A 24,448-nucleotide genomic window follows, 5' to 3' on the forward strand; every position below is an offset into this window, starting at 1 on the left:
GTTTTATGACAGGAACATTTATTTTCACACCTTTTACTTATATGACTGTTTTGATTGCCTTTATAGAATTCCGACAAGCATTTATAAATTGTAAAACAAACAAATAATTAGTTGTCTTTGTCCAATATTGTAATAGAAGTTTTTAATGAACACTTTAACCTAAAATGACCAAGTGAGGATTTTGAGATCTTTTGACAATTCAAAATTTTTTCAATGAATTCCTTCTTTTTTGTTTGTTTTATTATTTATCAAACCAAGGTGGTTATATGATCTCCTAAATCAAAAAGAAATCCACGAATTACGTATCTGAATTGTTTTTTTGTTGTTTTGTAATCAACGATCCACGAAATTACGTATACCACTAAACGTCTTTATTTCTCTATCCACGAAAATTGATCCCCACGAAAATAAATGAATCCACAGTAGATATTATTATACATTGATTTAATATAATCAATAAGTATAACCTCTGGCTATTTGTTTTATTATGAGCTATAAACTTACTGTTTTACAACAGTTATGTTTGCATTTTAAACAGATGATAAAAAATTTAGAGAGAGACAAATATTCAAAGGGTACATGTTGTTTTTTTAAAATCAATTGCGATTAAAACTAAAGTATATTCAAAAAGTTCAAGCTTTCTAAATCATGTAAATCAAAAAAAAAATTTTATGAAAAATAATTCTAATAAGCTGTGATAAAAAAAAACCTTTTCAAAATGTAAAAAGAAGGGCTCTCTTTTTTGTATCATTTTCAATGAAATACATTAAAATATAAAATTTCAATAGGAAATAACACAACAACATTTAATGTGTTGAATGAGGCTTTTTTGAGCATTTAACAAAAAAGATACCTAAGTTTTGCTCATCTTTGATACTGACTGAATTTAAAAATAGTTGCTGAAGATATTATTTGTTAATACTATAAATCAATGGTTGCTAATTATGTACATATCATAGGATAAATGCATGTCTTCAATATTTTATCTAAATGATCCTTTCAAAAGTAATTAATTACATTTGGAAAGTAATTGGAAAGTAATTAAGTATATTGGTAAACAAGGTTAAATATAATGAGTAATTTAATAAAGATTTTGTAACTTTAATTGAATGTAGTTATTTTCTTTCAAAATTAATTGACCCGATGTCTGTACGTGTCAGTGCTTGTTATTTTTGATCAATATTATATGAAAAACCAATTATGTCATATCTTCTAACAATATTCCCTTTTGCAATCTCATTGTTAAGAACTGATATTGGTAAATTACAGGTATTTATTAGGATGCCAGTCTTTCTGCGGACTTGCAGTGTGTTGTTGAAGTATAATTCTCAAATATTGGAGAAACGTGACTTAACCCAATAAAGTGATTACGCCGATTGAACACGGATTAGCCAGTGTCACTTATTTAAAACAAAATCAAACAACTTGAGGTTGGTCTGTTGGCTCTAAATCAAATAATTTCAAAGGTAAAAAATAATGTTAAGAAAATCTTACCGACCTCCATTTAACTGCTCAATACTACAGAAACATAATATCTACATCTGTTACAGTTAGAAACATGCGTGCAACTATAATATCAATATTGGCTTTTTTCAGTGTGTATAATGTGATGTGTAATAAAAAATGTAGCATTAAACATTAAACAATGGGTTAAAACAGGATAAAGACACATATTGTGAAAACCATGAAGAAAATTTGCAGCAATAAATAGGAACTATTAGAATGTTTAATGATATATGTTTAATAAAATATCCTTTCTAATTCACATCGTCATGTTAAAACCACTTTCATTGTTCCAAAAATATATGTACCTAACTGTAAAACTTTTGTGTGACTACAAACTTGGAATGATAGTATACGACTTTTCGAATTCATTGTACATGCTCATTCAGGGAATGTCGAGAAAATGAAGAAATCTTACGATTTCAACAATAAGATTTAAGACTGAAACACAAAACAAACTGAATTAACACTGGGATTTTGCTGTTGAAGGAGTAGAATTGATTCGATGGAAAGCTTGAGAATTCGAGTATTCTTAGCTATAGGAAACTACTTTCCAACAATACAAAAACTCATAGATTTTCTTCCGAAATACACAGCTCTATAAAATATTTTAAGCGTTCGAACATAGAAATTAGAGTATTTGGATGATTTATAGCTTGTTTTGTAAATGATGTTCGCCCAACACATCTAATTATACATTTCTATTTCAGATCTGGTTCAAAGGCACCATTTGTGATGATTCATGATGAGACAGTTACAAGACCAGGATTTGGGAAAACATTAATTTAGTTTAATAGATATAGGAAGATGTGGTGTGAGTGCCAATGAGACAACTCTCCATCCAAATAACAATTTAAAAATTAAACCATTATAGGTTAAAGTACGGCCTTCAACACGGAGCCTTGGCTCACACCGAACAACAAGCTATAAAGGGCCCCAAAATTACTAGTGTAAAACCATTCAAACGGGAAAACCAACGGTCTAATCTATATAAACAAAACGAGAAACCTTTATAAGTATAACAAAAAAGACCCATACAAAACTCATTAAAACAAATGGGAATAACAGCATTGAAGTGCGTTCCAAGAACTGAAGACTAAAACGATTCAATAAATAGATCCGCAACAAATCAAAATGTAAATGATATTATCTTAATGAATTTTCAGCAAGCACATGGATAAAAACGTTTTGCAGATGAAAAAGGCAGAAGCTGAGATATTCTATCAATCTTGTGCAATGACGCCTAATATTTGTTTGTGGTTTATATGGGCCATCTTGTCATCTGTAGTTTGGTGTAACAATGAATGAAAGATGAAAATTCAAGGCAGTATAACTGCAACAGGTAAGTTGTTGAGTTTAAACATGCATTTTACAAAATTAATATTTATCTCATGTCAATCTCTTTAGTTGACCATTCTGTATATATTTCACCAATGTTCCAACTAGATCATTTTGTAGAATGTATTTCGGAAACGCGTCAAGCTTTATTTCGAATGAGTTTAATACTCGTTACCATTCATATTGATTATCAAATCACAAATAATGTATATGTTTGTCCATATGTCTGTATAGTTTCTTGCATTGCAATATATATACTTGCAATAGTACGGAAATATTTTCCATTACTCATTAAGCACAGTAAAATCAGAAATTATAAAATGTACATCAATCTGTTTTTACATTCTATATTTTAACCAGCATATCTTATTTTAATTTCAGGGACCATTAAGAATTTTGCAAAGGATTCTAGAAAAACAGTTGAATTGGCTACTGATATAAAGAATATGTTAAATGGTGAGTATAATTACAATCAAGTTTATTGGTTATAATTACTTTTTGTAGAACTGTGTTGTATATATACTGAGTGCCAATGAAAACGCAACACTTGGTTTTTCAAAAATAAAATTTATATTAGTAATGATAATCTTTCAAAATAAATTGTTTTTGAAAATTAACTATCCTAACAATAGATCGATATCAAACAAAAATGTTTCATTGTCATCTTTTAGACGCCATAGGTAAACGAAACATTCAATGTCGAATCATCAACTTACAGTCCTAACAAAACAAGTTACAATACCGTTGTGCAGCGCAATCTCGACAGCGCCGTGGAATTAATCATCACGGACGTTTAATGTGATCTCGAGGAATGTTGTTCCACTTGTCCCGCATATCAAACTCAATCTGACTTTAAGATATTGGTGGTGGTTTTCATCGTCTAAACCATGTCCAACCTGATGCGAAATTTGCTCGGTCGGACCAAAATCGGGCGAAATACATGACTTTTGGCCAAGATGGGTGCCAAATGTCTATGTTACCGCCACCGACGGTTTTTGGTACACATTGAATGATTTTTGGTCTACAGAATTTGATATTTACGTCTTACGGCCGTTTAGATGTCACCAAGGAAAGACTTTGGTGCTCTTTAACAATTTCTACGCAAATGGTGCTTTACTGAAATTGCTCGAAAGGATCTACTGTGACCACCATTGAACTCTCGTGACCTTTGTACACCCATCAGCGTCAATATCGAATATGTTTAAGACCAAATTTATCGGTCTGGCTGAGCGTTTCTTGCTTTTTGTACCCGGGATGTCGCTTATCATTAAATGATCCATTTTGGATGAATTTGTGGATGATTTGGGTTATTGTAGAGGCTGCAATTTCAGTCCTCTCGTAATTGTATGCAGTGAAAAACTGCATGTCGCTGATTGTCAGACAGTCCTGGGATTTACTCAGATGTTTATTGCAGTTTCCTTAAAATAAGGGCGGGAAAATTCATGACATTAGCTAAGCTTTAAAAGACAAAATCGTGAAAATGGTGCGTATGTTGAAAAGCGGTGAACTCGGTTTGTGTCCGTTCAAAATAATCCTTACTTCGCATTTGTTCCAAAACTCACTCAACCGTAAAGTTGTCGTCAATTGTCTTAAAAGTCATTTTAAACCAACTGTACAAAGTTCTCATATAAATGAAATTAAAATTATAAGATTCTTTTGAAGAACAAAAATGTTGCGTTTTCATTGGCACTCAGTAATTAATTACATTGTAGTAAGAATAATTATTTTGGTGTTTTTTTTTTTTATAAAACCTTCAGTTTTGCATAATTTCTCTGTCAAAATGCACTTTCAGGCACAAGAAAATTTTATAGAATGCTTTACCAGGGTCTGTGTATTGTAATTAAAGGTTATAATCAGAAGTTTTGTCCTTGATTTGACTAGTGGAGGTAATCTGGAAGAAATTACTTATACATACTCATTGTATTCAAAATAAATGAATATAGTGACGAAAGTGTCATTGCCTTATAGTGCTAAAACAACTTTATTTTTTTTCAGAAATGGACAACAATACAACGATTTATTCAGAATATTATACCGATGAAGATCACATAAAAATATTTGGAAAAATCAGAAGTATGGATTACAAATTAGAAGCTCAATTCCAGAGGTTGTCAGACTGATTTATGGATGATTTCACCTTGTACACCACCCAAAATGATGGTAAGTAGTTTTTTATTTATACCTAGATATTTTAAATTGTTTAAGATAAATGTTATTGATAAAGATCAGCAAAAACTCAAAAAAATTTTCGCTTTTAAAATGCATTACTAGCACGGGGCTGAACACTTGTTTTAGGCACAATAATAAATTTGTTTACTTCCGAGAGATCCGAAAGGAATGTGTTTACTACATTGAAAAGGCAAGAAATAACTTTTAAATATTATTAAATTGTAAGTAAACATGACACAATATAGTCTTTGTTATGTAATATCACTCTGGCCTACAGGAATACCTGATAATCAAGGGAGATAACACACTTCATACGATTAATGTGAGATTCATCATCGCATGTGCCTTTATCCAATGATTTGATCCCTGGTCAGTAGATATCATATGCACAAAAACACAGACAAAAACAGTTACATGTTTTTAGAAAATCATGAATTATTATTGTAATGCACATGAGCAAAACAAAGGATATTGTCTTTTCTCAGTGAAAAAGGGGGAGGGTCAAACCTTCTTGAAAACAATATTTCTGCACCTATTCAACTATTAAGCTACATGTAGTTAGCTACTACCCATGGTTCTAATACAGAAGGTTTAAATGAAGGTGGCTAAGCCACAAGGGAGAAGCATTTGTCTTTCTTTGTGATTAAACTTTCAAGAATAGATTTTTCTCTCTCAATAATACTTATGTATTTAAATCAAATGATAACACAGCCTGAGTATTTTTTTTTGTCTTATTTCAGTTCCAGACATATCATTATTTTTCAACCTGAGATGGCAAACTAGAGGTTTTAAAAAGTCCTGAATAACTGGTAAGCATTTTGTTTTATTAATCAAGCTCTAATTGTTTATTTCTGGTATTTATGCAATTGAAATTACAGTCGGTATGTTAAAAATATGCTAATATGAAAACTGTTGCTATGGTCTTGGTATTAAATGAAAAGGCTTAGTGACAGATCGTTTGGAATCAATATATCCAGTTAAATCTTGCGGCAACTGTTTCTCACGTAACACTGCAAACTATATTTAGCGCTATTTTGATCTGTCGTTATTTAATGACGCCATAATACATGTGATGTCACAATGCTTCGATTAAGACCTCATGTGGATTTCTCACTGATAAAAGGTTTTCACTGAAAAACATATAAAAAACATTTTTTCTCAAATGGAATTATGTGAAAGGACAAGTTTTGAAAATTTGCACTATATTGCAGTCTAATTATATGATACGGATGACTTTCCCAGTAGTTTAGAGCGGTTTCAACAGTATTAAATACAAGATTTCCACTACATTGTAGCAAGAATAATTATTTTGGTTTTTTTTTTTATAAAACCTTCAGTTTTGCATAATTTCTCTGTCAAAATGCACTTTCAGGCACAAGAAAATTTTATAGAATGCTTTATCAGGGTCTGTGTATTGTAATTTAAGGTTATAATCAGAAGTTTTGTCCTTGATTTGACTAGTGGAGGTAATCTGGAAGAAATTACTTATACATACTCATTGTATTCAAAATAAATGAATATAGCTACGAAAGTATCATTGCCTTATAGTGCTAAAACAACTTTATTTTTTTTTCAGAAATGGACAAAAATACAAAAATTTATTCAGAATATTATACCGATGAAGATCACATAAAAATATTTGAAAAAATCAGAAGTATGGATTACAAATTAGAAGCTCAATTCCAGAGGTTTTCAGACTGATTTATGGATGATTTCACCTTGTACACCACCCAAAATGATGGTAAGTATTTTTTTATGTATACCTAGATATTATAAATTGTTTAAGATAAATGTTATTGATAAAGATCAGCAAAAACTCAAGAAAATTTTCGCTTTTAAAATGCATTACTAGCACGGGGCTGAACACTTGTTTTAGGCACAATAATAAATTTGTTTACTTCCGAGAGATCCGAAAGGAATGTGTTTACTACATTGAAAAGGCAAGAAATAACTTTTAAATATTATTAAATTGTAAGTAAACATGACACAATATAGTCTTTGTTATGTAATATCACTCTGGCCTACAGGAATACCTGATAATCAAGGGAGATAACACACTTCATACGAGTAATGTGAGATTCATCATCGCATGTGCCTTTATCCAATGATTTGACCCCTGGTCAGTAGATATCATATGCACAAAAACACAGACAAAAAAAGGTACATGTTTTTAGAAAATCATGAATTATTATTTTAATGCACATGAGCAAAACAAAGGATATTTTCATTTCTCAGTGAAAAAGGGGAGGGTCAAACCTTCTTGAAAACAATATTTCTGCACCTATTCAACTATTAAGATACATGTAGTTAGCTACTACCCATGGTTCTAATACAAAAGGTTTAAATGAAGGTGGCTAAGCCACAAGGGAGAAGCATTTGTCTTTCTTTGTGATTAAACTTTCAAGAATAGATTTTTCTCTCTCAATAATACTTATGTATTTAAATCAAATGATAACACAGCCTGAGTATTTTTTTTGTTGTCTTATTTCAGTTCCAGACATATCATTATTTTTCAACCTATGATGGCAAACTAGAGGTTTTAAAAAGTCATGAATAACTGGTAAGCATTTTGTTTTATTAATCAAGCTCTAATTGTTTATTTCTGGTATTTATGCAATTGAAATTACAGTCGGTATGTTAAAAATATGCTAATATGAAAACTGTTGCTATGGTCTTGGTATTAAATGAAAAGGCTTAGTTACAGATCGTTTGGACTCAATATATCCAGTTAAATCTTGCGGCAACTGTTTCTCACGTAACACTGCAAACTATATTAAGCGCTATTTTGATCTGTCGTTATTTAATGACGCCATAATACATGTGATATCACAATGCTTCCATTAAGACCTCATGTGGATTTCTCACTGATAATAGGTTTTCACTGAAAAACATGTAAAAAACATTTTTTCTCAAATGGAATTATGTGAAAGGACAAGTTTTGAAAATTTGCACTATATTGCACTCTAATTATATGATACGGATGACTTTCCCAGTAGTTTAGAGCGGTTTCAACAGTATTAAATACAAGATTTCCACTACATTGTAGTAAGAATAATTATTTTGGTGTTTTTTTTTTTATAAAACCTTCAGTTTTGCATAATTTCTCTGTCAAAATGCACTTTCTGGCACAAGAAAATTTTATAGAATGCTTTATCAGGGTCTGTGTATTGTAATTAAAGGTAATAATAAGAAGTTTTGTCCTTGATTTGACTAGTGGAGGTAATCTGGAAGAAATTACTTATACATACTCATTGTATTCAAAATAAATGAATATAGCGACGAAAGTGTCATTGCCTTATAGTGCTAAAACAACTTTATTTTTTTTTCAGAAATGGACAAAAATACAAAGATTTATTCAGAATATTATACCGATGAAGATCACATAAAAATATTTGAAAAAATCAGAAGTATGGATTACAATATGGGACAACATCCCTAATGCGCCTTGAAATGAGGAACTCAAAAGTCACGTGTAAAGAAAAAATCTCTGTGTAGTGATATTGGACATGTTTCTATTTTTAGCAAATGACTGAACTTAATTATTTGTGGTGATTAGGAAAGTAGAGGAACATAGAATAAATGTGTAAAAACTATGGAGCTATTGAATGTGTTTAAAGTATTAAATTTTCAAAGAACTTATTGTGTTAAAAAGGGGATATTTTACCACAAGGAGCCGCATCACAACAGGATGTTCGGGGTTTGCTAATTTACGGAAAAAGTAATCTCACTTCGTACCCCGAAAATTTAACCACATATGTGAAAATGTCACAGCTTCGAAACAAGCTATCATACATATCCAAGTTAACGATATGGACTGAGCTACAGGAAAAAACGTTACCATTACCGCCTATGTAAAAACAATTAAAGATTTTGACCCAAATTAGAAGCTCAATTCCAGAGGTTGTCAGACTGATTTATGGATGATTTCACCTTGTACACCACCCAAAATGATGGTAAGTAGTTTTTTATGTATACCTAGATATTATAAATTGTTTAAGATAAATGTTATTGATAACGATCAGCAAAAACTCAAGAAAATTTTCGCTTTTAAAATGCATTACTAGCACGGGGCTGAACACTTGTTTTAGGCACAATAATAAATTTGTTTACTTCCGAGAGATCCGAAAGGAATGTGTTTACTACATTGAAAAGGCAAGAAATAACTTTTAAATATTATTAAATTGTAAGTAAACATGACACAATATAGTCTTTGTTATGTAATATCACTGTGGCCTACAGGAATACCTGATAATCAAGGGAGATAACACACTTCATACGAGTAATGTGAGATTCATCATCGCATGTGCCTTTATCCAATGATTTGACCCCTGGTCAGTAGATATCATATGCACAAAAACACAGACAAAAACAGTTACATGTTTTTAGAAAATCATGAATTATTATTTTAATGCACATGAGCAAAACAAAGGATATTGTCATTTCTCAGTGAAAAAGGGGGAGGGTCAAACCTTCTTGAAAACAATATTTCTGCACCTATTCAACTATTAAGCTACATGTAGTTAGCTACTACCCATGGTTCTAATACAAAAGGTTTAAATGAAGGTGGCTAAGCCACAAGGGAGAAGCATTTGTCTTTCTTTGTGATTAAACTTTCAAGAATAGATTTTTCTCTCTCAATAATACTTATGTATTTAAATCAAATGATAACACAGCCTGAGTATTTTTTTTGGTCTTATTTCAGTTCCAGACATATCATTATTTTTCAACCTGAGATGGCAAACTAGAGGTTTTAAAAAGTCCTGAATAACTGGTAAGCATTTTGTTTTATTAATCAAGCTCTAATTGTTTATTTCTGGTATTTATGCAATTGAAATTACAGTCGGTATGTTAAAAATATGCTAATATGAAAACTGTTGCTATGGTCTTGGTATTAAATGAAAAGGCTTAGTTACAGATCGTTTGGACTCAATATATCCAGTTAAATCTTGCGGCAACTGTTTCTCACGTAACACTGCAAACTATATTTAGCGCTATTTTGATCTGTCGTTATTTAATGACGCCATAATACATGTGATGTCACAATGCTTCGATTAAGACCTCATGTGGATTTCTCACTGATAAAAGGTTTTCACTGAAAAACATATAAAAAACATTTTTTCTCAAATGGAATTATGTGAAAGGACAAGTTTTGAAAATTTGCACTATATTGCACTCTAATTATATGATACGGATGACTTTCCCAGTAGTTTAGAGCGGTTTCAACAGTATTAAATACAAGATTTCCACTACATTGTAGTAAGAATAATTATTTTGGTGGTTTTTTTTTTATAAAACCTTCAGTTTTGCATAATTTCTCTGTCAAAATGCGCTTTCAGGCACAAGAAAATTTTATAGAATGCTTTATCAGGGTCTGTGTATTGTAATTAAAGGTTATAATCAGAAGTTTTGTCCTTGATTTGACTAGTGGAGGTAATCTGGAAGAAATTACTTATACATACTCATTGTATTCAAAATAAATGAATATAGCGACGAAAGTATCATTGCCTTATAGTGCTAAAACAACTTTTTTTTTTCAGAAATGGACAAAAATACAAAGATTTATTCAGAATATTATACCGATGAAGATCACATAAAAATATTTGGAAAAATCAGAAGTATGGATTACAAATTAGAAGCTCAATTCCAGAGGTTGTCAGACTGATTTATGGATGATTTCACCTTGTACACCACCCAAAATGATGGTAAGTAGTTTTTTATGTATACCTAGATATTATAAATTGTTTAAGATAAATGTTATTGATAACGATCAGCAAAAACTCAAGAAAATTTTCGCTTTTAAAATGCATTACTAGCACGGGGCTGAACACTTGTTTTAGGCACAATAATAAATTTGTTTACTTCCGAGAGATCCGAAAGGAATGTGTTTACTACATTGAAAAGGCAAGAAATAACTTTTAAATATTATTAAATTGTAAGTAAACATGACACAATATAGTCTTTGTTATGTAATATCACTCTGGCCTACAGGAATACCTGATAATCAAGGGAGATAACACACTTCATACGAGTAATGTGAGATTCATCATCGCATGTGCCTTTATCCAATGATTTGACCCCTGGTCAGTAGATATCATATGCACAAAAACACAGACAAAAACAGTTACATGTTTTTAGAAAATCATGAATTATTATTTTAATGCACATGAGCAAAACAAAGGATATTGTCATTTCTCAGTGAAAAAGGGGGAGGGTCAAACCTTCTTGAAAACAATATTTCTGCACCTATTCAACTATTAAGCTACATGTAGTAAGCTACTACCCATGGTTCTAATACAAAAGGTTTAAATGAAGGTGGCTAAGCCACAAGGGAGAAGCATTTGTCTTTCTTTGTGATTAAACTTTCAAGAATAGATTTTTCTCTCTCAATAATACTTATGTATTTAAATCAAATGATAACACAGCCTGAGTATTTTTTTTTGTCTTATTTCAGTTCCAGACATATCATTATTTTTCAACCTGAGATGGCAAACTAGAGGTTTTAAAAAGTCCTGAATAACTGGTAAGCATTTTGTTTTATTAATCAAGCTCTAATTGTTTATTTCTGGTATTTATGCAATTGAAATTACAGTCGGTATGTTAAAAATATGCAAATATGAAAACTGTTGCTATGGTCTTGGTATTAAATGAAAAGGCTTAGTTACAGATCGTTTGGACTCTATATATCCAGTTAAATCTTGCGGCAACTGTTTCTCACGTAACACTGCAAACTATATTTAGCGCTATTTTGATCTGTCGTTATTTAATGACGCCATAATACATGTGATATCACAATGCTTCCATTAAGACCTCATGTGGATTTCTCACTGATAATAGGTTTTCACTGAAAAACATGTAAAAAACATTTTTTCTCAAATGGAATTATGTGAAAGGACAAGTTTTGAAAATTTGCACTATATTGCACTCTAATTATATGATACGGATGACTTTCCCAGTAGTTTAGAGCGGTTTCAACAGTATTAAATACAAGATTTCCACTACATTGTAGTAAGAATAATTATTTTGGCGTTTTTTTTTATAAAACCTTCAGTTTTGCATAATTTCTCTGTCAAAATGCACTTTCAGGCACAAGAAAATTTTATAGAATGCTTTATCAGGGTCTGTGTATTGTAATTAAAGGTTATAATAAGAAGTTTTGTCCTTGATTTGACTAGTGGAGGTAATCTGGAAGAAATTACTTATACATACTCATTGTATTCAAAATAAATGAATATAGCGACGAAAGTGTCATTGCCTTATAGTGCTAAAACAACTTTATTTTTTTTCAGAAATGGACAAAAATACAAAGATTTATTCAGAATATTATACCGATGAAGATCACATAAAAATATTTGGAAAAATCAGAAGTATGGATTACAATATGGGACAACATCCCTAATGCGCCTTGAAATGAGGAACTCAAAAGTCACGTGTAAAGAAAAAATCTCTGTGTAGTGATATTGGACATGTTTCTATTTTTAGCAAATGACTGAACTTAATTATTTGTGGTGATTAGGAAAGAAGAGGAACATAGAATAAATGTGTAAAAACTATGGAGCTATTGAATGTGTTTAAAGTATTAAATTTTCAAAGAACTTATTGTGTTAAAAAGGGGATATTTTACCACAAGGAGCCGCATCACAACAGGATGTTCGGGGTTTGCTAATTTACGGAAAAAGTAATCTCACTTCGTACCCCGAAAATTTAACCACATATGTGAAAATGTCACAGCTTCGAAACAAGCTATCAAACATATCCAAGTTAACGATATGGACTGAGCTACAGGAAAAAACGTTACCATTACCGCCTATGTAAAAACAATTAAAGATTTTGACCCATATGATCCCCACCCGGTGACACACCTCCTTATAGCCAGGCAACCTTACCAAATCTTATATTTTGTCGATCGGATCGTTAATTAACCGAAATGATTCACGATGTTAATCAATAAAGCTAAAAGATTTTAAATCTGCATGTCATGTAAAATAAAAAAATCATTTGCAATGAATTCGTAACAATATAATTCTAACTCAATTGACAAACCATGCTGTATTCCGCCTGGCTCTTCTGTCCAGCAGTCAACCATGATCCCAGGTCGGGTTGGTTTCCCTTTGACACATTCCCCATTTCCATTGTCAATTTTAAGGAGGTGACGCGTGTAGTAAAAAATAAACAGTTTCATAGTTTTACGATCATGGTCATTAACAAACTATCCAGAGGGAAAACCTCCTAATATATTTCGATCTAGTACTATGATCATTCTAGATTTGTATCTATATCTGTAGGAAAACGTTGTGGATAAAAAAACCGGCTTTAATACAACGAAAGACAGAGCGCCGTCGATGTATTGACGATGCACGAGAGCAGTTTCTGAACGACTGTCAACGCTCGCGGTTTGCGCACTACAGTTTCTTCAAGGTGGTTCCACTCGAATACTGTTTTTACGAAAAATAAGTTGGAATATTGTGGTATTTTGCTCGTTGAGATCTCAAAACACTTTTTGAAGTTCTTGATATGCAATTTTTTCAATACGTTTCTTGACTGATAATTGTTCAATCGGGCACTTGGCAGCAATTGATTGTCATTTTTTGGACGAGCTTTTTTTTAATTGTCTGGCTCTATAGCACTGAAAAACTTTCTTATCAGGAATCCTAGTGTTTATTTTGACTTCTTGACTACGTTGCATTTTTGGAAATATTGTATAATATAATATAAAGTAACTCATTTAAAAAAACCCATTCAGTTTGTCTTTACAAAAGTTCGACATCTTTTATCTTCATTACTCGGGAGCCAAATAAATAAAGAGTGTTCGTCTATTTGCTTCTTGTATTAAAACATCATTAGAGAATTGCATTCTTTTCTGAAATTTTTATATTGAGTTTATAATATTAGGGAAAAATGAGTGTCAAACCATTTCTCCCATTCATGATACATTAAGTTCAAAATTGGATGCCCAGGACACTAATAGTATAAATTTTCCAGCACCGTCTTATATTTCATGTATTTAGTCTTATTTTGACCCGGTTAAATATTAAGTATAAATTTCCTGCCAAATGACAGTAATATATTTGCGAAGATGATAAGGAGGCCCGTTCGAGGACAGCGACACATCTATGATATCCCATCCGAGGTTTGGTGACCAGTACAGTAAACTCTTGATAAAAGCGAGACCCTGATATACATGCTATATAAAACAAACAATGTATTTATCTATTTGTTTTCTTTTATATAAATGTGCTTTACATAATTGATTTAAATTACATTGGTATATATTCCATATGCCGGTGCTCCTACTTACAGGAGGCTTATACACCGTAGAAGAAACCGAGCGCCATCTGTCGTCATAATGATCGTTAGCATAATACAACGATGACATTTCACACATTGACATTTAACGAATCGACAAGTTACAAATCATCAACATACAAATTGACAATTTACGAATCGACAAGTTACAAAACATTAAGATACAAATAGACAATATACAAATCGACAAGTTACAAAACATCAATATACAAATTGACAATTTACGAATCGACAAGTATATACAAATAGACAATATACAAATAGACATTTAACAAATCGACAAGTTACAAAACAACAATATACAAATTGACAATTAACGAATCGACAAGTTACAAAACATCAATATACAAATAGACAATATACAAATCGACATTTAACAAATCGACAAGTTACAAAACAGCAATATACAAATTGACAAATCACACAGTAACAAGTTACAAATTGACAAGTTACGAAGTAAGAATTTTGACCCCGTTGGCTTTCCATAGTTGGTAGCGCATGTGTTCATCTAGTTTTAGCGAAGTTCGTGTTGCTCAATCTTTAGATTATTTTGTATTGAAAAAATAACTGTTGTTTGTCTTTTCGTTTCCTTTTATTTTTCCCTGGTGTTCACTGTTTTTCTTCGACTTATGGGTTTTGATTGTGCCCTTTGTATCTCTTTTACTTTACCTCCAGGTAAGTTCAGATATTATTCACATTTACTGAAGTGAAGCTAATCAAATCCAACTAATTTCCTAATTTGTTGTCATTGTAGTCATGACATCAGATGTTAGTTGCATTGTTTTAGTACTGTTTATTCTGAATTGGCCAATAAAGATAATAGTATGATACTATCCTGTTATATAGTCCATGTAAGCAGAAACAAGGAAAAAATTATTCCTTTACAGCATGCCAAAGCCACGACTCCACAATTTGATAGTTGTTTGATAAAACATCCAAAAGCAGAGAAAGCTCCAAACACTATCAGGTATATTGGTATATATGGTTCCGATTTGCAGTAATTTCTGTAAATGGCTCCACATGAAAACATAACATATTACTTTATTTACACATTTCACCCAAATAGGACCATGAAAATACAACACATGATTTGATATCCCAATATTACAAAATAAAGGATTACAGCAAACTGCATATCAAACATCTTTGTGTTTTTAAATTGTATTATTCTACAGTTGAGACTGCTTTTTCAAAAATATGATTCTATAATTGAACATTTGATTATTGTTGATTTAATTTCCAGATTGTGAGATAACGAGGAAAGAAATATACAAAAAGATTAACTTACCGATAACGATAGATGTTACTGGCAGGGCTAAACCCAAAGCAATTGTAAATACTATAGCAAATCCTAAAATAAATGATGTCATGTTTAAAAAAAATATTGAATATAAACTTTATAAATTTGGGGTGTCTGAATGTCTGTTATGGATTTGCCTTCAACAAGAATGCTCAGGGTCCTCTCAAAGACTAGAAGAATGTTTTAAATTCCTATTTTAGATATACTCATAATGTCAGAGATTTTTGCAACGCATATGTCACAGACAACATGAAGAGCAGGATCTGTTTACCCTTCAGGAGCACTTGAGACCAGCCCCATTTTTTGGTGGGGTTCGTGTTGCTCAGTCTTTATTAAAGTTTCTATGTTGTTTCTTGTGTACTATTATTTGTCTGTTTATCTTTTTCATTTTTAGCCATGGGGTTGTCAGTTTATTTTCGATTTATCAGTTTGACTGTTCCTCTGGTATCTGCTGTCCCCTTTTATTTGAGACCATGGAATAGAAATAACGGTACCAATTTTCTTGCATCAGATGCGCATTTCGACAATACATGTCTCTTCAGTGATGCTCGTGGCCAAAATATTTGAAATCCAAAGCTTATATAAAAGATGAAGAGCTATAATTCAAACGGTCCAAAGAGTATAGCCAAATCCGTGAAAGGAATCAGAGCTTTGCATGAGGGAGATACATTCCTTAATTTATAATAATTTCTAATATTTTGTAACAGCAAATTTTAATAACACAAAAAAAATCCGTATTTTCATTCCAGTACAGAAGTACTGGCTACTGGGCTGGTAATACCCTCGGGGACTAATAGTCCACCAGCAGAGGCATCGACCCAGAGGTAGTAATAAAATTAACGGTACCAATTTTCTTACATCAGATGCGCATTTCGACAATACATGTCTCATCAGTGATGCTCGTAGCCAAAATATTTGAAATCCAAAGCTTATATAAAAGACGAAGAGCTATAATCCAAAAAGTCCAAAAAGTCTAGCCAAATCCGTGAAAGGAATCAGAGCTTTGCAATTGCATGAGAGAGATACATTCCTTAATTTATAATAATTTCTAATATTTTGTAATTGCAAATTTTAATAACACCAAAAAATCCGTATTTTCATTACTGGGCTGGTAATACCCTCGGGAACTAATAGTCCGCCAGCGGAGGCATCGACCCAGTGGTAGTGGAAATGTTATATTGACAGAAACTCAATCAAACCGACTTCAAACGTTTCAAATACGATGCCGCAAACTCGTAAAGTATTAGTTAATTTACTCAACACCTCATATCGATGCATGGGTTCAATAAAAAATTTGGGACTCCGCCATTGATCGTGATAACGGAATATACCGAAATAACCGGGTGTGGGCTTAATTGTCAAGGAAATTACAAAATAAAAAGTAGCTATAAAGGGATTTGATAGAAAAAGTATCATATGTTGGCATAATGTTATAGCGCATTCGCAATCATACCATATCTCCTTATTCTAATATTGGCTTCAATAACAATAAATAGTTATGAGAGGAAACAATAGTTATACTCTGCGTTTACAATATAGGTTTACAGCTAACTTTGACAAATATTTTGCTCAATCATTAAAGAAATGCAAATAGTGAAATAAGTATTCATGTTTGGCAGCCAGTATGGTTCGATTTTGTCAAAATAAGCTATAAACATTGATTATGAATTATTCCCTTGCAAGTGAATAATTCGACTTCATTGAATCCGTATTCATGTGAACTTAATTTCAGCACTCAGCTTGTTATGGATAACAAGTGAATTGTATATGTAAAGTTATTTAAAGGAAAAGAATGTCAACATTGAAAGTGAAACAAAGGTAAATCATTTGGTTGACTGATTCGATCCACAAAAATCATTCTTATACATGTAAAAACGATGATAAACAATTATTTTTCATCTATAATATGGAATCAAATAGACTTAAAATAATCCAACAGCACGAGTTTGCGTAATCTATTTATATCTATATTTGTTTACATCACTTAAATTGTCATCGGATGACTTTAGAGGTCAACTCGATAATTAATTAGATGTCGCCTAGACTACAATTCACACGAAACGAAGCTATGTATTTCCATGGCCGTGCCCTGTTAATTGTTTATTCTATACTTTTAATAGTTTTACATTGTTTTAAATCAAATATGAGAATTTAATTAATATCAGTGAACATGTATTTGACAGCTAGTGCCCCTTTAAGGTAAACCACGTGCATGTTATTATTCACCTCTTTTAACTTTTGAAACATATTTGATATGTATGGTTAATTATTTTTTTCTACATTGAGACGATAGAGAAAACCATAAATATTCTTGAAGGACTCGTTACAAAATTTACAACCTTTAACTTAAAATTTAAGTTGTCTCACGCCAACCTACAAACTGCACGCGCATCCTATTATTTTCTGCAAAGACTTCATTACAGGTATATGCTATTTTTGATACCTAAGATTTCGAGATTTCCAAGTTCCAATGATTAAAACATAAAATAATCTTGCTTTCTTTCCGAATGCAGTTAATTTTCTTATGTTTTTTCTGTTTAATATGGAACGATTTTTTTTTTTCAATTTTCGCCTTCATTAATTGAAGGTAACAGGTGTCGTCATTTATATGGCGATCAACAAATAACCTCGGGAGGTTTCGTGTTTATTTACATTTGGTAGGTAGATAAGAAATTCATCAACAACTCACATGAGAAGACTTGTTTCAGTAAACAGACCAGTCGAAGGCGGCATCGCAGATATCTAACAAAGGAGTTGTCACATACTTGACAGACTGAGTCGGAAACTTTAAAGGAAATCAGTCGGATAGGAATGCGCTAATTTTTTCATTGGAGTTTCTGCCAATATAATATGTCTTCATGTTAAGACTATGGATACTTTCGATATCAGAAGGTCTTATGAATACCCAGTAGTCAGCACTTCGGTGTTGACATGAATATCAATTATGTGGTCATTTTTAGAAATTTCCTGATAAAAAAACGTTGAATTTTTCGAAAAACTCAGGATTTTCTTGTCCCAGGAATAGATTTTCTAAGCCATATTTAGCACAACTTTTTCGATTTCGGATCCCCAATGCTCTTCAACTTTGTACTTGTTTGGCTTTATAACTATTTTAATATGAGCGTCACTGATGAGTCTTATGTAGACGAAACGCGCGTCTGGCGTACTAAATTATAAACCTTGTACTACTGATAACTATTGAACTAGGTTCAACCCACCATTTTTTCTTAATGTCATGTACCAAGTCAGGAAAATGGCCATTGTTATGATATAGTTCGTTTCTGAGTGTGGTACATTTTAGTGTTGTGTTTCTGTTGTGTCGTAGTTCTCCTCTTATATTTGATGTATCTCCCTCAGATTTAGTTTGTAACACGTATTTGGTTTTTTTCTCAATCGAGTTATGAATTTTGAACAGCGGCATACTATTATTGCCTTTATAAATCATATCAATTCAAACCAAATGTATTTTTATTAACAAATTCTCAATGATAAATTGCTTTTACTTTTATTTTGTAAATGGTAGAGAGAAAAAAAATAAGTAAAGTTTTTAATGTGACTGAAAAATTCAGTAAAACTATTTCGCAGACAATAAAATGAAAAAATATGTTTAAAATCTAAACAAAACCCACCAAACATAAACTTTCGCTCCATTTTATATAGATATATACATAAATATAAAGTAGAGACTCTGGTCTATACATGTACCGATTCCTTCCTTTTTTGAAACACAACCAACTCAAGTCTAATTTAATCTACATCGGACTGCACTTTGGTCAGGTATTTATTTTTAATATTCTATTGCGACATCAGTAAATCTTAACATATTTGTGTCTACTAATTGACCAGGGTCTTGATTTGGTTTACCAAATAAAAAAGTAATGGGACACTACTGCAACAAGGCAAAGAAAACAATAGATGAATAATGGAATGAAAAAATTTAAAAAAAAATATGCAAAAATGACCTTAAGTTTAAAAAAAAAAAGAAGACCAATAATATTAAAATCGCAAAAACAAACACTTCTTTCATAAGAGTATTGCACAACTAACTTATTATCATTTACTCACCAAACTTGCAAACTATTCTAAACGACCAATAGGTCCGAACTTCTACCAGTCCCGGAGGATGGTGTTTGCTGTAATAATTGTAGGATGCAGTGAATCCTGACAGAAAGTTATGGGGTCGACTTCTCTAAAAAAAAAGTATCTAAATCTACAAAAATAAAACAAACACGTCACGGTATTTCATAACAATTTGACAAAAATGGTTGTGATAACAACTCTAAAATTATTCTATGACTACATGAAAACTGTTACAGCTTAAATATTTTTTTAAGGCCTAGCATTTTCTAATACCAGATTCCAACCTATTAATGATTCCTTCATTAAAAGTTAAATAACGAAAAAGTAAACCCACAGGAAAATTCAAAAGAGAAAGTCCTTAACCGGTATCAAATGCCGAAACACATCAAACGAAAGAAAACATACTCCTATTCCTGACTTGCTATAGGCATTTCCTTATTTAGAACCTGGTGGATTAAATTGAAATAGCACATCATATTTTGATTGTGTAAAAGTATGAGAAACAAGGTATTATAACTCATTACGTTACAGAATGCAGATTTTGTTATCAACACCTGTTTTACCATTTGGAATGATCGTGTTATATGCTATACATTCTTATGTTGTACTGTTGTACCATTTTCCCAGGTTAAAGGAGGGTTGTAATCTAGCAAACATGTTTAACCAAGCCATATTACTTATGTATGTGCCTGTCCCAAATCAGGAGCCTGTAATTTACATAAATAAGGCCGTTAGTTTTCTCGTTTGAAATGTTTTACATTGTCTTATCGGGGCCTTTTATAGCTGACTATGCGGTATGGGCTTTGCTCATTGTTGAAGGCCGTACGGTGACCTATAGTTATTAATGTTTGTGTCATTTTGGTCTTTTGTGGATAGTTGTCTCATTGGCAATCATACCACATCTTCTTTTTATGTCAATTTAGTGTGTCGGGTTGAGGATATTTTTTGTTCTTTCTGTTCGATTTATCCCTAAGGATATTTTAGTTTCTGCTTTACAGTACCGCACTAGTAATCATAACAATAACACTATGTATAATATTTAATATCCCAGATAGACATGGGTCGGAGAGTGATCCACATCAGTGTATTTTGTTACTCTAAAATTATTGTAATATTTAGGGACCTGTGGTATTTTACAGTACTTTATTTGTACTAGAAATTTATGTACTGCAGATTTTTGGTTACTACTGTTACATTTTCAGCATTTTGAAAGTTCTTCTATATCAAATCTCTTATTAAAATTATGATTTTCAAACATGGAATATTGTATTATTTCTGTACCAAAATATTTAGTACAAATCAAGTACTGTAAAATACTAGTACCTAAATATTACAATAGTTTTAAAGTAAAGAAAAATTCCTAAATATTAAAAGTAAATTTCCAGTACTGCATTTTTTTAGTACATAAATAGTACCTATGCAAAAGTAGCTGTGTAATCTGCAATATTGATGTGTGTTTGAAAATAAATTAGATGTTGTGTTGTTGGACATTTTGCTCCAATCGCATTGTGTTTTTCTACAATTTTGTTCTTATTCTAATGTTTTATCTCTTCTTGGGTCGATGCCACAGCTGGTGGACGTTTCGTCCCCGACGGTTTCACCAGCCCAGTAGGCTGCACTTTAGTGTTGACATGAATATCAATTATATGGTCATTTTTATAAATTTACTGTTAGCAAAAATATGAATTATTCGAAATACTTATGATTTATTATCCCATACATATATTACCTTAGGCGTAATTGTCACAATTGTTTGGAATTTGGGCACTCAATGCTCTTAAATTTTGGCTTTGTAAATATTTTGATCTGAACGTCGCCGATGAGTCTGATGTAGATGAAAATCGCGGCTGGCGTATAAAATTAAAAGCTTGGTACTTTTGATAATTTTTTACTATAGCTTCACTGATCCGTATCCCCTCATAACCTCCTTCATATTTTTGTTCGGTACATTGGCTTCGTTATCGTTTTGATTTTGTAGATAAAAACAATCAAAATTACTTTCCGTTATTATGGCTTCGTTATCATTTTCATTTTGTAGATTAGAACAATCAAAATTACTTTCCGTTATTCTGAATAAGCTGGGATTAGACATTTACGGAAACTTGGTCTGTACATTGGATTACACTTTAAAGTCATAAGAAACCTCAAATCAAAAAAAAAATTAATGCATGTGTTTTTTATAACTTATTGGATAGTTGTTATTATAAAACTTATGTACATATTCTTTTTTCTGAAGAAAATTCTTTAATTTATTCATATTTAGAAGAAGTTTACTTTATTTTAATTGCTTCCTTCCAGCAAGCAATTCCCCCGACATATTTTCCGTATGCAAGGTGACCTCAGTGTGACCCATCTCGTAAAAATCCGGTGACCACAATACGCATGGATGTCCCTAAAATAAACTGTTATCTGAATTTACATGTTTAACACGTGCTCAATTTCCATGTTTTTTTGTTTATTTTTCGTCAATTGTTGACAAACAGGTGACAATCGTTAAACTTCGGCTTCAAAACACGAACTTTAATTACCTGCCATATTTTCACAACAACACTGACCGATTGAAAAAAAAATTGACGATTATACGAAATTTACACGAAAAAAATGATAAATTCGAGCACAGAAGACTAAGTTTATGATGTTTGTATGCAATGGTTCAAGAATTGGAAGAACATTATTTTTCACCAGTCACTCGTTTCTTATGACTTTAAACTTAAGGTTCCACTAAAGTCAAAATATAGGACACTTCATAAACATCTAAACTTTGCCTGTATTTTTCAACCTATAAGGAATAAAGTCATAAACTATGAGAACATATGTTCATTTAAACAAACTTTACATATACACACTGTATCAATTGTAAATAAACTTGAAAATGTTATGTTGTGGCCAAACCGGTTCTTGGGGTGAACAATAAATTTTCAAAAAAATCTGGAGGCCTGCAAGACGACTTAATTTGCTTAAAATTGGTATGGACGAATACTTGTACATGTAATGCAGGGCAAGCGCATGTTGATTTTTAAAAAAAATGTATTAATTTTCGAATTTCAGTTAATTTCATGTATCTAAGTGAACGAATATCGAAGGTACAATACAGAAATTGGACAAATATGCCATTAAAACATATGTATGTGACAAATCAGCATGCGCTTGCCCTGCATTACATGTAACAGTATTCGTCCATACCAATTTTAAGCAAATTAAGTCGTCTTGCAGGCCTGCCGATTTTTTTGAAAATTGAGTGTGAACATATGTTCTCATAGTTTATGACTTTATTCATTATAGGTTGAAAAATACAGGCAAAGTTTAGATGTTTATGAAGTGTCCTATATTTTGACTTTAGTGGAAGCTTAATACGATTAGTATTACAGGTGACAAAAAAAAGGGGTCATCTCAAAATACAAGAACAAACCAACAATACAGATATAAAATAGCAAATAGTGTCTTCTATAAAAAAAAAAAAAAGAGAAAAAAAGAAGAGAATAAAAAGATGTAAGCAACAGGTTAAAATTTCATGTGTCCAAAGCATTTTTCTAAGATTGACCATCAGGACCGCACGAAGTCGAATATTTGAAGACAAGGATTTATAAGAACCGAACGGGTAGATATATATACATATTACCAACAGGCTCGATAGACTTTCTCCGCGAAACAGAGTACTTTTAATGCAATGGTTAGTATACGAAAACAAGCAAAAATATTGTTCATATGATACTCTACAAACTGTTTCATTTGAAAAAATAGTAATGTTGGTATTGTTTTTGATATGCACGATTACAACTTTGTATCTGCAACTGTTGCCTTGCCGGCTTAAAAAGATTATGATTTTTTGACAATTTCTTCTCGCCTTCTTCACTTTTGCATTAAAAAAAAAACACCAAACAATTCACTATAATTTCTATCAACTAAGAAGTTTTTAGACACCAACTAAATATGTACCGTTCTATCCAAAGTGGAAAGACATAATAACATAAGTATGGCAGAGAAAAAATAGAATATGGACTCAAAAATAAGGAGGCCAACAGAAATAAACCATAGAATATCTAAAAAAAAAAACATATAATGAATTAGCGGCTATCATATCATTATTCACCAATTTTTCAACAATCATAAATACCAGCTTCACACCGTGTGAAAGTATAAAACAGCAGACGTTTGTGCATTTGCGCTAAAATCTCAAACATACATTCTCTTCAAGATGCCCTAACATATATTATGCTCTAACATAAATCGTAACCGGCTAGATAATTATAATATCTTTAGTGCTTTACGTAAATATCGCATTTGCAACTATTTGCTGTCATCAATAATTGCGCTAAAACATCGACAAGGACACATGAACATGCACGTTACAGATATATGTATGTTATATTTTGAAAAAAAACTCTCATAAACTACTAAAATCGAAACTTAATTGTTACAGAAAACTTGGTTGTGTTAACTCATTCCTATGCTTCCCGGAAGCAAAACCCGTGGTAAATTGGACAACACCAACAAGGTACAACAGGCCGTTGATCTGAGGTATCTGAAGGAACGTATCTGGTTCAGGGGTTATTACGTAAATGATATTAATGATATCTTGGCTAATCGGGTGTTTGAAAATTGGCCGGAAGATACATCTATACTATGCGTAGTGTAAAAAAAAGTATCATTTTCGTCATAAAAAAGTACAGAGAAAAATGACTTGTCAGTTGTCCTGACATAGCATCATTTTTTTTTAAACTACCAATATAAATACTAGTAAAACGAACTTTTAAA

The 24,448-nt window shown here is 31.7% G+C and overlaps 1 protein-coding gene and 1 long non-coding RNA gene across 4 annotated transcripts in view; one reads left to right on the forward strand and one right to left on the reverse strand.

The window, feature by feature from the left end:
* The window catches only part of LOC134701421 (microfibril-associated glycoprotein 4-like), a 178,174-nt gene that overhangs the window by 16,603 nt on the left and 137,123 nt on the right, over window positions 1–24,448 (reverse strand). The gene's annotated exons all lie outside the window — the stretch shown is intronic.
* On the forward strand, window positions 8,382–12,799 carry LOC134701400 (uncharacterized). 2 transcript variants are annotated; one of them, XR_010104108.1, is made up of 5 exons: window positions 8,382–8,963; window positions 9,713–9,781; window positions 10,548–10,712; window positions 11,462–11,530; window positions 12,297–12,799. It is a non-coding gene; the product is annotated as an uncharacterized LOC134701400 (long non-coding RNA). The 2 variants fall into 2 exon arrangements; XR_010104109.1 differs by lacking the exon at window positions 8,382–8,963 and adding an exon at window positions 9,136–9,193.

The sequence above is a fragment of the Mytilus trossulus genome, unplaced genomic scaffold (assembly GCF_036588685.1).
Source record: "Mytilus trossulus isolate FHL-02 unplaced genomic scaffold, PNRI_Mtr1.1.1.hap1 h1tg000244l__unscaffolded, whole genome shotgun sequence".
NCBI lineage: Eukaryota > Metazoa > Mollusca > Bivalvia > Mytilida > Mytilidae > Mytilus > Mytilus trossulus.